This window comes from Diorhabda carinulata, chromosome 5 (assembly GCF_026250575.1).
Source record: "Diorhabda carinulata isolate Delta chromosome 5, icDioCari1.1, whole genome shotgun sequence".
In the NCBI taxonomy this organism is placed as follows: Eukaryota; Metazoa; Arthropoda; class Insecta; order Coleoptera; family Chrysomelidae; genus Diorhabda; species Diorhabda carinulata.
Window position 1 is genome coordinate 31,459,567 of NC_079464.1, and position 18,140 is coordinate 31,477,706.

Below are 18,140 nucleotides of genomic sequence, written 5' to 3' on the forward strand. Positions count from 1 at the left end.
ACAGAACATAATATCAGTTGACGTAGAACTATAAATTATTATATAAAATTAACAAAAATTATTTTTATTACTAAATTAAGTTTTAAAGTGAAATATTAAATTGTTATACAGGGTATTTCACAAAGATGTTATCCCATCTCTATGATAAGTAGAAAAATAGATAAAATTGAATGTTTCTTTGTTAATGGAAGGTTTAGAAACAACTTCAGACAGCTGTCAAATTTATACGAGTGTTTTTTGAAAGTTAGGGTTAATTAGAATACGGATTTTTCTATAACGAATTATTAAGAGGGCGTGTTTGTAGGTTGATTAGATACTCCCGCGATTCTAGATCAACATTTTCGTACGTAGAAGGGAATTCTCTAATTGGACACACAACGATCGAGGGGATTTGAGTAGAAACTTTCTCCGCAGACAGTGAAATACACTTCAATCATACTTTAGGGAGCGAGTTTGAGGGTCTGAATTTCGATAAGGGCTTTTATCACTTTTGGCAATTTAGGGGTTAGGAATCGTTGGAAATTTGTTATCATAATTGGTGCGAAAACTCTTCGTGGAACATTCCGCGCTAATAAAATTTGATTTAATTACTTTTTGGAGTTACAAAAATGTAACATCGACTATATTATAATCGAGAGATTCGTATACCTGGTGAATCGGAAATATCGGATCATAGTTTACGTATATACGAGGGTTGTTTCATAACTTTTGATATAGACGTATATAAATACATGTTTATGATTGGATATTTGATATAAAACGTATGTATTTTATTTTTTTTTAAATTTAGAGTGTAAAACTATGGATTTTGTAGTAGAAAAAACGATAAATATAAAGTTTTAAGACGTCGGTATTTAAAAATATTTTTATTTTACTTTACGGAAGCCCGACAACGATAGTCGAATGATTAATTGTCGTTGGATGGTATTTAAAATGTAATTTAATTCAAAAATTATTCCCTCGAACCGCGAAAACGACATACGCGGATCGTCAAATATATACAGTGGGATACGGAAATGAAAAAACTGAATGGGATGAAAAACTTTTTTATTATTAGTTTTATGGAAAAAAGTTATTCTTGATAAAACGTTCTAAATCACTTTGAATCTAATATGCATTAATCGTAAATCGAAATTTTTTAATCGTATACGAGTTATGTCGAAAAATTTGATTTTCTTAAAGAGTTAAATACTTTTTTTGCCGTTAATATAGGAAATTATTATAAAAAAAGTTGATCAGAATCTAAAAACTAACTTTAAATATAAATTAACATTTATTTCATGTATGAATTTGAGACTTATAGAAACAGAAACGCGTTTTATTACATTATATCGTTTCGTACTTAAATTTTTAATAATTTAACCCCCGTATATTGACATTTTATCGTATTTTAACAATTAAAACAAATTTTTATATTTACCACTCCAAATCGTGTCTCAATAATTAAATTCCCGATTATTTTTCCGAGCGAATCGTCGCAACAAAAAACTAACGTAAAAATCCCGACTAATCCCTGTATAAATTAAAAAAAAAAACGATGTACGAAGCTTTCCCATATTTCTGGGATTATGTAAATCGGAGAAAGCTTTCGAGCGGAATATAATGTCGAGGGATTAACGCCTAAGTAACATTAGAAAGTTGCCTCGTTCACGAAAATGAAAATAAACCTTAAAAAGCGTTTTTTTTCCCTCAACGGCAACCGGCCAGATTCTTTAATTCAGACTAAAATCATTATTCGCGTATATTTACAACTAACAAGCTCGCGAAATTGAATTTGAACGTACGACCTGCCAGGACCTGCATCGCAGTTGTCGACCAAACGAAGTGACGATTCTAGAAATGTTGCTGCGATCAAAATGGAGCAAAAACAGTGTCGTGGAGATGTTTCCATCGAGTGTTTTGCAATATTTCTTAACACACATCGTACAGGTGTCGGTTTTTTGTGACACGCGTGCGATAATTTCCATTTAAAAACGTTTGAGCGAAGAAATCACAACAAAAACCACCGTATTTAGCCGATAATAAAGCGTTTCACCGATATAATACACCAGCTCCCACATTCGTTATTCCAATGCCCAAAATTAATGAACTAAAGTTTGAATTGCTACCCTATTCGCCAGATTTAGTCCCCTCGGATAATTTCCTATTCTCGGACTGGCAAAAATGGTTCGTCGGTCAAATATTTTCCAGCAAATGACAAAAAATGTATCGAATTTCCATGTTTTTTTTGTCGTACCGTCCCCGTAAATACGAAAACTATTATTAAACAATAATAGACCATCAAACAAAGCAATATCGACAACATCGACTGTCTAGTAATCCCAATATCAAAATAGTATCGTTTCAAACTAAACCCCCCCCCCCCACCCCCCGTTTCGTCTACGACTATATCATCATCGGGAACTGAAACAACGAATTCGACAAACAAAAGCGACCGATTCATTTGCGTACCGAATAAAACGAACTTCCAAGTCGATTATATTCGCAAATCCTTAGCGGTTGCGATTACATTCCAAAATTGGAAACTAGAATTTGCATGTTTGAATGGAGATTCGTTGTAATGTAGGCATTAAATGCAGCCGCGCTTCATATTAGACGATTCCACTTTCCTGATACGTTTTGTTTGTTATTCGTTATTAAATATTATTTACGTCATTAAAAGCTAATCAAATCGACCAATTTAACGGAATTTCGGTCGATATGTTCTTTTAGACTCGCCCTTGTATATCTAGAATAAAAATTCCAACGATGTTTCTTTTAGACTCGCCCTCGTATATCTACAATAAAAATTCCATCGATGTTTCTTTTAGACTCGCCCCTGTATATCTAAAATAACAATTCCATCGATGATTCTTTTAGACTCGCCCTTGTATATCTACAATAAAAATTCCATCGATGTTTCTTTTAGACTCGCCCCTGTATATCTAAAATAAAAATTCCATCGATGTTTCTTTTAGACTCGCCCTCGTATATCTAAAATAACAATTCCATCGATGTTTCTTTTAGACTCGCCCTCGTATATCTACAATAAAAATTCCATCGATGTTTCTTTTAGACTCGCCCCTGTATATCTAAAATAACAATTCCATCGATGATTCTTTTAGACTCGCCCTTGTATATCTAAAATAGCAATTCAATCGATGTTTCTTTTAGACTCGCCCTCGTATATGTAGAATAACAATTCCATCGATATTTCTTTTAGACTCGCCCCTGTATATCTAGAATAACAATTCCATCGATGTTTCTTTTACACTCGCCCCTGTATATCTAGAATAACAATTCCATCGATGTTTCTTTTAGACTCGCCCCTGTATATCTAAAATAACAATTCCATCGATGTTTCTTTTACACTCGCCCCTGTATATCTAGAATAACAATTCCATCGATGTTTCTTTTAGACTCGCCCCTGTATATCTAGAATAACAATTCCATCGATGTTTCTTTTAGACTCGCCCCTGTATATCTAGAATAACAATTCCATCGATGTTTCTTTTAGACTCGCCCCTGTATATCTAAAATAACAATTCAATCGATGTTTCTTTTAGACTCGCCCTCGTATATCTACAATAATAATTCCATCGATGTTTCTTTTAGACTCGCCCCTGTATATCTAAAATAACAATTCCATCGATGTTTCTTTTAGACTCGCCCCTGTATATCTAAAATAACAATTCAATCGATGTTTCTTTTAGACTCGCCCTCGTATATCTACAATAATAATTCCATCGATGTTTCTTTTAGACTCGCCCCTGTATATCTAAAATAACAATTCCATCGATGATTCTTTTAGACTCGCCCTTGTATATCTAAAATAACAATTCAATCGATGTTTCTTTTAGACTCGCCCCTGTATATCTAAAATAACAATTCAATCGATGTTTCTTTTAGACTCGCCCTCGTATATCTACAATAATAATTTAATCGATGTTTCTTTTAGACTCGCCCCTGTATATCTAAAATAACAATTCCGTCGATGATTCTTTTAGACTCGCCCTTGTATATCTAAAATAACAATTCAATCGATGTTACTTTTAGACTCCCCCTTGTATATCTAAACTAACAATTCAATCGATGTTTCTTTTAGACTCCCCCTTGTATATCTAAAATAACAATTCCATCGATGTTTCTTTTAGACTCGCCCCTGTATATCTACAATAACAATTCCATTGACGTTTCTTTTAGACTCGTCCTCGTATATCTACAATAACAATTCCATCGATGTTTCTTTTAGACTCGCCCCTGTATATCTACAATAACAATTCCATCGATGTTTCTTTTAGACTCGCCCTTGTATATCTAAAACAACAATTCCATCAATGTTTCTTTTAGACTCGCCCCTGTATATCTATAATAACAATTCCATCGATGTTTCTTTTAGACTCGCCCCTGTATATCTAAAATAACAATTCCACCGATGTTTCTTTTAGACTCGCCCTTGTATATCTAAAACAACAATTCCATCGATGTTTCTTTTAGACTTCCCCTTGTATATCTACAATAATAATTCCATCGATGTTTCTTTTAGACTCGCCCCTGTATATCTACAATAATAATTCCATCGATGTTTCTTTTAGACTCGCCCTTGTATATCTACAATAACAGTTCCATAAATGTTCATACCAATATTCGTTTTAAGATAATGGAATCGAATGTAAACTCCCCTGGAAAGTTTTCCACTTTTCTATAGCATTTTATATATCGTTTTTTAAAAAAACGAAGAAGAATGTTTTAAATTTTCTTTCTGATGCATAAATTCATAGATTTTCGTGCGATCGATTTACTAACAATCGATTATTTTATTTTATGAAAAGCGTAGATTCATTCGAATTAAGAATACCGCTAGTCAAAGGTTAATGACCGTCAGTTGTTTATAGTATTTCGAACGCGATGTCTACCGCGTCTCTAGATACTTTAAAGAATATAATTATATTGAAGTTTATTATAAATAAATATATAAAATATAAAAATAAAATGTTCATTTAAATTTTAATCATTTCAGTTCAATCATTTGTATTTCAATGTGTCATCTGTCAAGATTTCGAATAAATTTGACAGTTGATGTATAATAAAATGTTTCCGTTGTTGCGAAAATTTTCGAGACATATATACAGAGTGTTTCGTGAATAATATTTGTTATAAAATACTCGCTCTAAAACTAACTTTATAATGGATTTCGAAAAGTTTGAAATACCAGTGATTTCGAGTGAAATTCTTTTTATTTACATAAACAACTTGAAGAAGTTGTTCGAGACCGGAAACTCCCACATTAGCATTTCAAATGTAAAATAAAGTTGTAGATTGAAGTTTTTCTCGATAGTATCGATAAAATCTGTCATTTCCTTATTTGAATTTGACGTTTATATTAATTTACAACGCCATCTTTGTTTCGTAGAAGAAACTACGACGGATAAACAAAGAATAAGACACAAAGATGGCGAAATTATTTCTAATTATAGTTTTTTCTTTTTTTAAATTTGAATTTCAATCGAAAATTGATTCTCACCCCATAATCCATTCATCTAAATTTGAATTAATCTACAGAGAATTTTCTATGATAACATTTATTATTAAATCGACACACAGATGGCGATGTCATTGTCAAATCCATATGACGTTTACGAAGTACCAACTTTCGAATGACAATGTGTCAAAATTCGTGACATTTCGATTGGTCAGAAAAAAAGTGACGGTCGTAAAGGATATTCAGTCACGTCTATTTATAAATAAAATATTTCCGAAGATAAATACTCGTATAAAACGCCTCATTCATAAAATCCGAATCAGATTATAGAATGTCGGAATAAAAATCCTTGTAGACAGGAATAAAAAGGATATTGCCATATGTCTGGAGAGATCCTTAAAGGATAAGTGCTTCGGAGTGTTCTACTTTTATCCTCTTATGTCGCTGTGTCTTTTACACAAAGTCTCGACCCAACTATGACGTTTTTTTTCTCCATCCAACACCAAATAAAATTTCAGTATCCAACAATTTCGTATAAAGGACTTTCTAGGAAAATTATCGATGTTGGTTTTTGTCAATAACCGTTTACTAATCAAACTCGTAAATCTGCACGTTTCTCGAACTATCCCGTATCCCGTAAAAATCCCCAACGAAAAATATTGCGAGCTACGTATTTCAAAAACCAAATTTCGAATACAAATTGCCGTTATATTTCTGGGGATATGCTTCGGATAGCAGATTTCGCGTTTCCTTTCACTTTGTGAGTTTCCACGGCGAAATAAAATTATTTTATTACGTTCCCGTCTTGAAATATATATTTTTATATCTATAAACCGTAAAACATTTATTTTTATAACGATAATTTGTAATACGAAGATTGCTACTTAAATTTTGACAGTTAACCTCGATAAATATTTCAAGTATTATTAAACAATTGAAACATCACTCGTATCGTAACACTATTTGACTACGTTCCCATTAATCAAATCACCATATGTCAAAACTTCAGTAACAACCCTCGTATAATCCTTTTCTGAGAATTTAGTTACCCGCCCGGTACTATTCTGATATTTGTTTATGGTTTTACCGAAATAAATATAATGAATAAATAAATATCTTAGTGACCCGCCACTGGTTTGATGACGTAGTCAAATCAATCACGTTTTTTTTTTCATTCGAACCCTCCGCGCACGTTTGACAACGTCTGTCTTTAAGTTATCGATATACAAAGACATTCGTTTCTATTTCAATCTGATGTACAGTGTTTTATTCGACAATCCGTATAAAGAGCTGCTCATAAACGTTGAAAATTTAAATGAAATTGCCGTTTATATGCTAGAAATGTCCGAATAAGTCTTATTCGACCTCGGGAATCGGCAATTTCAAATTTGCAATAGTGATATTATGATCGTTCCTCGTCTTTATGGGTTTTATTTTCGTGCCGTTTGTCGATTTATTTCGCAATCATTAAATCTACCTATACGATAATAACGTCATCACTATGTTACGAAATTCCCGTAAATAAGTAATTTTGGTTTAATAGTTTCTCTATCCGCACTCTTGATATAATGGAGATACTAGTTGAGTTTTTCGTATTTTATTTACGTCAACAATTATTTTTTTACTTCTTATTTACAAAATTCAAATAAAGTTGTTGTTTCTCAACGTAATTTATTAAGGAAGACACGCGATGTTGTCAGACCACTGCAATACGCTTCATATGTCTCCCTTAAATTCGTCCCCCTACTCCTTCGCCTCGTCTAGGCGAGAATTCCAACCAGGATTCCATTTCACTCTTTCAAAATATATTTCAGCTGCACTAAATTAATTAATTGTTTCATTACTCATTTATTATTTACATTGAAATGAGAATATTCATACGAGAAAAGTGAATAAATTTATCTAAAATCTGTTCAAATTATTCGAAAAAACGTTATTAAATAAATATTTTTACTACTTCACTTTCTTTTTATTTTTTTTTTGGCACGCCTATGAGTACGAAAATGGCGCCAAGCTTGTCAGACATCTGCAAGAACCGGGGTTAGAAGTAATATTTCTGCATTATACCCCTACTAAAATATGCATTGCGACGAAAAAGGATGTAAGTTGAAAAAATGCACGCGAAAGAAATTTGTTACGAGAAAAATAAACTTCAAAAACAATCGAAATAAAAGTAGATAAATAACTGAAAATACACGAGATGGTTTCATAACACTAATTTAGAAATACCTATACATATATGAGGAAAATTAGATTTTTATTATATACAACAACTAATAAAATATCATATTGTATACAATAATTAAATTAAAAAGAATTATCTTCATTATAGACATACCTTTTCGTAAATTCCAACCAACCATCTTGCATGTGTAGAAGTTTTTATTTTCTATTATATAGATATATTTTTGTAGAACATATCTCACGACAATTATACACACAATTTGCCAAAAAAAAAACATAATTTCTCACTTTTTTTCACTTAAACACCTACACACAAACTTTATTTGGCGCCATAATGTATTAGCTACAAAAAACAATAAATTCGACACCTATTGTTTTATGTCACTTGTGTCAACTGCTGCGATGTTGCCAAATATTTTTTGAAATAAAAGGAAAATAGTTCTACTGATGTTATTGTGAGTTCAACTAGGACCACGTGAAGAAAAATTTGTTGAAAATAAATAAATACATTACATTACTTTACCTCTTTTATTTAACTGAAAATTATAACAAGTTTTCTTATAAGGTGAAATGTCAAATAATGTCAGTGATGTTGCCGGTTTCAGTTGTTAGCAACCCCGATTGTAATTTTAATTATATTCATTATATAACGCGAACAAAAATTTAAATAACTTATTTGTTATAATTAAATTGACGTAGTCGTTTGTTTGTAAATAAATAGTAAACTAAAGATATTAGAATAAATCTACTGTAACTTGTAATAATATGGCAACACCGAACCATTACTGGAACACGCCTACTACTATGTAGACGTATTATTTTGAATAACTTTCAAAAACTTTCGATTTTTATTCCACGAGTATGGAATTTGATTTGAAACCAATAATTTTTTTGTCTCGGTAAACTTATTCAGAAATAAATTCGTTTCGCATGCTTTTTACCACTAGAGAACTAAGAGGTGAATGAACACAGCTGTTTGTGACTACATAAAAAGATTCATGCATCATCGTTTATTAAACTCTCTGACATACACACGTACAATATTCAACTCTCTTCGCAAAACTACCATTTATCAAACTCCGCGTAAAGAAGTTGGCGGAAAACACCACAACATCGAGATAATTATCGAATATTAATAGGAAATTATGATATTACAGATTTTATTAAAATTTATCTGTTATATGTTTATATTAAGTATATAGTTTTCACTATTGATAATGAATGGAGTATGAGTCAGCTTTTTTTACTGTTATTTCCAATTTATACTGCAGAAAACACAGTTTAAATAATTAATTTTTATATTCCACCCTTAAAATTATGCAACCAGTATGTCTACCGGATGTTATACAACTGAAATAAAATTAGTTGACTTGGCAACGCTACAATGATTTTATGCAAGTGTCTCAACGTCAAGGACAAGTACTCTTAGTTTAGTTAGAAACTAGATTAAAATTGGAATTATTAGTGAAAAAATGCACTAGAAATTCAAATTATAATAACTAAGTACAATTACGTCAAGGATTTTATTTATATAGAAAAGATATACTATTCACAATTATTATTTTCAACAAGACTTTCATTTATTTTAACTAAAATCCATTTCAACGAATTATTTTTATTCTTTTTCAAGTTCTTGAAGCGGAGTTGTTCGTTAGTTTTCCTTAATTGGCATTAAGAATAAGAAATACTGGAAACCGTGGAAGTTTTGAAACTAAAATCTAAGAGGATATGTCAAAAGGAACTAAATAGAAGTTAATTAGATTTGAGGGCGATATTTAACTAATCTAAGATATTTGAATAAATTGTAATTTATAATGAAGTGAAAAATCAATGTTTAACGTTAAAAAAATTATTGCTTGTTGTATAGCGAGTATTTAAACAACGTTGCCAAACTTTAAAAATAGTTGTGTTCATACTTAATATCATGAACATATTTTTAAGTTTATTTACTATTGTTTCTTAATAAATATGTATATTTAAAATATTAGAATTGTTGTATTATCTATCACGTTACTAAATTTCGTTTGTTTTGATTTAGGTTATCAACAAATAAAGAATTTATCATATTTAATTTTATTTTTTCTATATCTGAGTTTAAAGTTCAGTTGTTGATATATCTTTAGTTAATTATTGTGAATTATATGCATCTATTTACTTCTCAAACGAACAAATAGTTTTTTTAAAATTAATGATTGTAAAATTGGATATATCATCGGGATTATAAGAAAATAAATTTGGCAACATCATACTATCGTATTAAATAGTGAAGGTAGACATGTTGCCATGTCATTTTTTGGCCTTTTATTATTAAGAAAAACAGTTATTATGAATCACTAGTCGTCAAATCAAAATATAGTACATCAATTTATCTAGATAAATACTTAAAGCTAAAGAGAAAATCGAACTTCACATAATCACCGAATCGACAGGTCCATTTTTCTTTCTTTTTTCCTTATAGAAAGCTTTGAAAGCTGATATGCAAACGATCTGGGTCGTTAGTGGTACACATTGGCGGTTAAAGAAGCGTCTCTACCATTGAAACGTCAAAAAAAAACGATTCACTGATGTTTTTAAATATTATCACACGCAATGTTATTTATTTTTTTATTCATTGATGAATAACGAACGTGTTTGAATTCCTCATCAATTTTTTTTTTTAAATCGCGTTCTTAACGATCGTTTTCTATAGGTTAATATCTACAGGTTGTCCAAAATTAACGTCAAATGCATTGAATTTTTCTGTAGTTAACATTTTGGTGATTTAGTTTAGCTGTTAGTCGGAAGTTGGCGCTGTAACTCAGAACAAATGAGTTAATTTCCGTAAGAAAAGGAAGTCGCTGATGAAATTTTCTCCTACTACGTAGTAGGCACGATTGTCCCATAAATCTCCCTTTGGGTCCTGATCGTTTAATTAAATAAGAGGTGAGGATATCTGTGGCTTGTTATCGAAATTCGGAAAAATATTGTTTCTAATTGTTTTTTTTTTTATTTAATAGCACATCTTAATATACGGGGTGTCCCAACTAGAGTTGAAACTATCTGTATATATGGCAAAATACTTATAGTGAAATGATGAAAATTACTAAGTTTGGGTTTTCGGATACGATCTTTCGAAATAAAATATTTTCAAAGATGGCCGACTTCCGGTTCTACCGGAAATCGACTGTAACTTTGTTATTTTAAATAGAACATACTGTATTTTAATACATTTTTGAAATCTACGTAAAATTTTAATATACTTTTGTCTGAAAACTTTTTTCGAAAAATTCATACTTTTTGAGTTATTAATTTGTTTGTAAAAAATTTGACCCTTATAAATTATTTTTTTACGAGGATACCCTTAAGGATATGAAATTGGTTTTTGTTCGGTTGTTTTAAGTAAGGTCAGAAGTATTTGAATCTATATTGAAAAATTTTACATTTTATACTGGGTGTGAATAAAAAGTGTTCAAAGTTTAACTTCATAAATATCAAATTTCTTCGTTTTTTCAAATAGAACCACCCAGTTTTTTCGATTTTAATGCATTCAGGGGTAAAAAATAAAGCAAATTCATGTATACTTTCCTATACCTAAACCTTACCGTTATCAAGATATTAAATGTTTTCTGTAAATTTTTAGTCGTTTCCGACATTTTGTCATTTCATGTCAATATATGTCATTTTCCCAATTCAAATTACTCATTACTACTCGTTTCTTGACATTTATTGTCTTTTTTTGACGTATCCTGTTGGTTTTCCGTTTTTTTCTTGACATATTCTGTCATTTTTTGACGTTTCTCGTCGAATCTCTTTTTTCTTGACGTTTCTTGACATTCACTGTCATTTTATGTAGTTACCTGTCATTTTCCTTCCCCCTCTCTTATCCTAACCTAACCTAACCTACAATTTCTTATTGTTTTTTTCGATCCTCCCTTATCATTTCTGTTTTCACTCTTATTTTCTTTCATCAGCTTCTTATATTTTAGTTATTTACTGATAAAGTCATTAATCATCACACACCCATCGCATTTATATCATTTGATGTAAATTTCCACAATATCCTTCTATTTAAATCATATCCTGACCCTGATTTTATACCACTATAACCGATTCGTGGTAATTGATCCTATTATTAATAACTTTCAGCGATTATAACAAATGATGAAATATATCGGCTTTTGTACGAATTTCTATAGGACTAAATTGGAATTTGGGTCCTTATCGACCTCAAATTCACCCCACAATGCCCTTGTAACCCATAAACAAATTAAACGATGATTCTCATATTTTTGTAATAATCAATATAGGCAATACACATTACATCACCATTAGAATAGGACATTGGGTATAGTAGTATAAATAGATTGATTCAACTGTGAAAAATAAACAAAATAATGTTTCAATCAATTTTTTCCCATCAGTCACCGTCTAATTTCGAAAATAAATACCGAATTCCACAAAAATTATGTATTATTATAATTCTTCCGACCACCAACAGGTGGCGCTTTCTTTTAACGTCAATTATCTATCGGAAACTTTTCATATTTATATTGATATAAATTAATAGTTTATTAAACACCTTTTCTTAGTGTAATATTCCCATTAAATATTTCTGTAACCTCATATTTATATTTTTATTTCATTCTCAAAACACCTCATTAGACGCCATAAAAGGAATTCACGTGTATAACGTTAATGATACTTAGACGTCCGGTTCCTTCGTAACGCAGGAAGTTAAAGGAAACGGGGCGCCATCTATGGCCTGTAATTACGTTTAAAGAGGTCGCAAACTCAAGTTAGGACGACCGTTAACAGGTTAAAGTTTGACTATAATGACAGGAAATTAGAATTGAAACTTTTACTAATTTGTAAACAGATGTTGTTATTTCTATTTCAAAATAAAAACCGTGTTAAAGTTTTTACGTTAAATTATGTAACAGTTTACTGCATTAGGTAAAAATTATTTTTTTATTAGTTTGTAGTTGAAAGTAGAGATGGCGCCGTTTAAAGAATTAATAATAAAATTCATATTTTGACATATCAAAGTAGGCGGAATGTAAATGTGAATATATTCTTCCTATCAATTTATGACTTTGAGGTTATGAATATTTTTATATTTCACCTAACGCCGAGGAGAATTTATTCATTGAAAAGATCCTTTTTAAGGATAATCCTTCTTTGCAAACTTCCGAGTTGAAGATAATCGTATTTTTTATTTATGCTTTATCGACATATATGTTTGATACGAACATAAATTTTAGAAATAATGGGATCTTATTCGGCTCTTTACGCTCGAATAGTTTTCTTTTTTGTAAAACAGGAAATGCGTAAAACTCGAAAGCAAAAAAAATGTGCCCTTTGAGCCTGTCGATTTGAACAGTGACGACTTTTGGCCCGAAGCCTAAAACTTTAGACCTTTTTATTTCTTATTTTTTGTTCATTATATATTGATTCAACCCAGTGACGGCGTCAACAACTTTTCTACGATTTAAAAGTTCTATAATTAAAATAATAATCACCTAATGAGAGATATTTTGAAAAAATACTTCAATTTCAACCCTGTATATTACTCACGTTTTCTCAATTGATTCATATCTGAATTAGTTTCGGAAATATCTGATTTTTTATACAACTACTAACAAATTATATTGTTTACTGTTATCTCGAACTATTTAAACCGCTTGGCAACACCGCTTGGTTTACATGTGATGATACGTTCGTTACTTTCATTTATAGCTGCGTTGTATTGTTCAGCTCTAGTTTTTTTCTGATATTTGTGTTATATACGAATTTCATGCTTACCCACTATTATTTGTTTATTTTTAAAATGAAATAGCGGAATATAAAAGAAAGAAAATGAAACCGTAACACAATATGTAGTAAAAATAACAAAATATAAATGAATATAGACTCCAACGTCGCTTGGAAATTCCCCAAAACGATTTTCATTTCTTATAAACGTCAATTTATATATGATGTCTTTTGTATATAAAACCGGCTTAGAATCTTCTTAGAAAGCTACAAAGAAGAATTCCACGAATTTGATTTTACGGTTATTAAGTTTAATTCCCGGAACGATTACGATTTCATAACAACATGGAATACATCACTTTTTATACGTCGTCATTTTTTTTCTATTCGGTCGGACAAATAAGTTAGGTTAAGTATTCAATCACGTGATATAGTTGCAACTCGACATATTTTTAATACTTTGATGTCTATAACCAGTGGCGGCGTATTATTCCGTTATATCTTGAACAATATTAATAGTGAACGTTCTTTAGGTAAATTTTCGATGTTTCAGGTGTGACGTTTATATTATATTACATTAATACGTTAAATTGAAAGACTGCATATAAATTGATATATTTTTAACGCCTAAAAAGGTTAGAATTTTATGTATTCTTGATCTATCGATTAATATAACCAGAGGCGGCGTGTAATTTTAAAATTCTTAATACGTAAATTCTTTTTTTGACGTTTGCGTTGTTGTCAGAGTTCGCTTTCGTAATTACATTATATTAAATAAAAAGTTTATACTAGGAGTTAATTAAATGGGATTCCTAACCTCATTTTAATCATGTTTTCTACACTGTAACATCTGAATCACGTTGTATCGAGATAGTTTACGGGTTCTCTTAGTAAATATATATTTCCCGTGTATATGCGTCGAGTGTTCAAACTTAAACACTAATGGAATGTTGCCGAAATACACAATTCCCATGATAATGGAGTCGGCGATAAATAGGTAGCCATTATACTTAGAAATTATTCACGACTCCGAATATTACCCAGAGGAGGTGTTTCGATGATATATTTTAATGCGAATTGCACACAAACTGCAGATAAAATTTATTGTTATCGACTACAAACTTAACGAACGATACATACCTAACCGTTATTGAATTGGATTTATCAGGAAATTATATCGAGACGTGGAAAACTACCTCGGAACATTTTTTTTAATAATATGTGAAAATAATAGGAAATATACGTCTATACAGATCATTAGACAACCAAATATACATCTATAGAAAATATCAGGCAACCCAAAATACGTCTACAATGAACAATAGTTTACACAAATCATTAGGCAACCAAATATACATCTACATGACTCATAAGACAGCAAAATGTATATATAAACGGTTTAAATCACGTTAAACAATTAACTAAACATCAAGAAACATATTTTAAAATACACTTGTATTATTTTTGAAATATTTATTAATTTGAATGACGTCCCACGGTTCTGAAACAAACGTGTCTATATCAAGATACATTATAAGATTTTTGTCGTTCTCATTTTCAGAAAAAAAAAACGAAATAAGGAAAATTACGGTTTTGTCATTTATTTTTTCCAATTTAGATCGGATCGTTCTGAAAACCCTTTTGGTATGTATGGAAGTCTTCCAATTCAAATCGAGAGTACGTTCGGTGGAATTTTCTAGTGGTCTTTTTTAACTTCGATGACAGGTCCGTACTGAATCATTTGTTATTTTAATTTTTTTGTTAATTTAAACGTACGGAATGTACTAATGCTGGAAATTTTGTAAAATTTTGTAGAAATTCCGATGAGTTTTCGAAAAGGATCTGAAGAATGTTTGAAATTCTTTTTTTTTTCGAATTAATCTTATTCTATTGTCGAGAAATTCATCAAATATCGAAAACTGATTTAAAGAAACTATCGAAAAAAATCACCACAATTATCTTCATCACCCTTAAAACTTTATACATCTATAAACAACTTTTTAATTGAAGAAATATTCCTGAGCCCGGATCTGGCAACAGTTCATCAATAACTAAGCCCGCCAAACATAAGCGCAACGATGACATCACTTGAGCAATGTTGCCAAACACTTTTATTTTTCTCCTGTATTCTCTAAATATTTTAATTAAAATAAAATCAGAGTATTAAATGATGAAATTAATAAACAAATATCTCAATCTAAATTAAAATCTCACGTAAGCAAGTGTAGATTTAATATTTAATGGTTTCCCATATCGTAGAGACGCTCCTGTGCGATGAAAACTCTTATAAGAAATAATCCCTGCCGACACGGACAATAGCCACTAGTATACACCAATTTCTCGCCGAGTTGCATCTTCTCCTAACGCGAATCAAGGTTGAGGATGGGCGAAAGGTAAAGAAAAACGCAAAAGAAGAAGTAAAAAAGGTCGTGATATCGTTTTGCAGACAGTTTCGTGCTTGTTATTCTAAATGCGTCTTTAGAGGGTGCTTATACTTTCAAACCCCCCAGACGACTGACGCATGCATTTCCTTGTTCTTTTTCAGTTGATTATAAGGGTAGATCGTTATTCTAATGTAAAACAACGACAGCAATTTCGAGGACGATGGAATAAAACAGTGACAGCGAAATAAACATTAGTATATGTTTGCTTATGATAGGCAACTAATAATACAATTAACACCAGTTAGTTAGACAACCAATTATACTTTCAAGTAAATGAATAACATTATTTCGTGTTTATTGTTCTGATTTTGGAAGTTTCTTCGTATAAATATTTTAGATAACGATTATTAATACTAAAAATAGTTATTTTTAATTATACTAATAATTATTTTTAAAACTAATTGTGGTTTAACAAAGTTTTCTTCAAGGCAATTTCCCCAATTATTTTCTTGCTAGTTTACCGCTTGGGTTTGCTTCTAAAGTCTTCTCAAAAACTCGTTAAAGTTCGAGAATTACAATTTATCATTTATAGCTTTCGTAAGAATAAAGAAGCTGTTTAAAAATTCCATCAGTGTCGCTCATCTTCGGAAAAGTTCGTTACTCATTTCGATTCTCGGATCGGTAGTACTAAACAAGCACAGGTCCGGCACAGCTTCACGGGACTATTCAATACAATTAAAATAAAATTATTTCTCGATGTTTTTTTTTTTATTTTATTTATAAAATTGCGATTTTAGAAGCTACTTCGCATCTAAAATGTTTATTAGTTCTCATTCTATACACGTTTAACTGTTTCCGAGTTGTTTCTTTACAGTTTTAGAAGTTTTGACACGTAACTTGTGTACGTGACACACAAAACTCCTGGGGAAACAGAATTCTATAACTTCCTGGATGTTCTTTAACAACTTGACCAATTGATTTTAGATTTTGATTTATATCGCGACTTGTATTTTTTACTATTTTGATATATTTTGACGTAATTATTTTTTTATACCAAATTTATTGAATCGTCCTGCTAGTACACGTTATCATTCGATGTCGTCGTCGGGATAAAGCGAGGGAAATTGCGTATTTTTTACCTTAAAGTTTCGTTTCGGTTTCGTGTCGTGGTGGAGACTTTCCAAATAGATTCACTGAAACTAATTTCACGCCGTTGTTGTTCAGGAGATAACTTCGCGTTGTTTTTCAGTCCTTGCTGAAAAGTTACTCAACTATATTTCACGGGATTTCGAGAAATTTTAGAATATATTTCACATTCTGATGTTTTTCTTTTCCAAGCAAATAATCGTTGGGTTTTATTGTCTCAAACTCGGTATAAACTAGAATAAACTATACACGCATATAAAGTAAAAACTTTTTTTTTTTCATTTCGTTTTTCTTTCGACTTTTCACCGTACTCTATTCAAATTTTCGGCGGAAGTGACACACTTTTCGACTTTCAGGGAAAGTTTTCAGGTAAAGAAATGGATAAAAAAGATGTTGTATTTACATGAAAGACGTGGAAACAGTGAATGAATTCTTAAAATATCTAAATTCTTTGAATCGGTTTGAATTTTTATATCATATTCTAAATACATGACCCCTAATAAATTTATACGGTACGCCTATGTCTTAGACATATTTAAAACAATCAATATTCAAGGTCATATCATAAAATTCCATCTCGCCATCTAGTATTATAATTATCAACACCAAAAAAGTCCATTTCTGTAATTTTTATACAACCTCTAACATATAATAGTTTCAATAACAAAACATAGATGGCAAAACATGTTGTTCTGTATAATATGAGAATTTAAGAATAAAAAAGATACAAAAATTGAAAAAAGCTTAAGGTACTATTGTTAATAAATCATTATTTATGAACTTTTTTTCAAATATTGGAAAACTTGGAAACCCCATCTAAAATAAATTAGAATAATGTTTGCAATAACTTCAAGGTTACATTGAATTTGAAGGGTTTCTACGTCGTATTCGAAAATTGGAAAATGAATTGGTGAATATTCCCCATTTTTCTTTCCTGTTCTCCTCTTTTTATTACAGTTTTATAAGCCCATCAGGTGTTCATAGGTTTTGATAGATTTCAAGCAATCTCATAAATGTGTATACACAATGAAATTACACATACGCCATCTACTGACATAAAAAAGAAGCAGTACAAAATTGAATTATGACATATTGATAAAAAAATAATAGTATAAACATTTTGAAATTACTTCGAGGACACCTAATTCTGTAATTAAGAAGGAAAAAATATGAAAATTATTATTTTCAAACAATAAACAAACTTAATATCAAAAGTTTCAAATTGCTCTGGCGCC

The 18,140-nt window shown here is 30.6% G+C and overlaps 1 protein-coding gene across 2 annotated transcripts in view; it reads left to right on the forward strand.

The window, feature by feature from the left end:
- The window catches only part of LOC130893768 (schwannomin-interacting protein 1 homolog), a 108,799-nt gene that overhangs the window by 26,845 nt on the left and 63,814 nt on the right, over nucleotides 1-18,140 (forward strand). Inside the window, exon 1 of one of the 2 annotated variants that reach the window (XM_057800123.1) lies at nucleotides 674-761. The exons of the other annotated variant lie outside the window; for it this stretch is intronic. The gene's annotated coding sequence lies outside the window, so the exon portion shown is untranslated. Of the gene's footprint in view, nucleotides 1-673; nucleotides 762-18,140 lie in introns of those variants that run through there. 2 annotated transcript variants of the gene reach the window in all.